Below are 466 nucleotides of genomic sequence, written 5' to 3' on the forward strand. Positions count from 1 at the left end.
GAATACATAAAAAAAATTCACAAAGACATAAAAGAAAGAATTGAAAACAAAAATAAAAAACTAGTCACGCGCAAGAACCATGGAAGAAAGAAATTGATTTTTAAACAAGGTGACTGGGTTTGGGTCCATCTACGAAAGGAAAGGTTTCCAAGTCAGAGAAAGTCAAAACTTCAACCAAGAGGAGATGGTCCTTTTCAAGTACTAGAGCGGATCAATGACAATGCATACAAGCTAGATCTCAGAGGTGAGTACAATGTAAGTTCAACTTTTAATGTGGCTGATTTGACTCCATTTGATATAGGGAATGAAGACCTTAATTTGAGGACAAATCCTTTTACAGAAAGGGAGGATGATATGAATTCAACTGCTGACCCTTTGCATGTACCCGAAGGACCGATTACAAGAAGCAAGGTTAAGAAGATTCAAGAGGCCTATACATTGCATCTTCAAAAGCTAGCTAGTGTAC

This window comes from Cucurbita moschata, unplaced genomic scaffold, assembly GCF_002738365.1.
Source record: "Cucurbita moschata cultivar Rifu unplaced genomic scaffold, Cmos_1.0 Cmo_Scf00101, whole genome shotgun sequence".
Classification (NCBI taxonomy): Eukaryota; Viridiplantae; Streptophyta; class Magnoliopsida; order Cucurbitales; family Cucurbitaceae; genus Cucurbita; species Cucurbita moschata.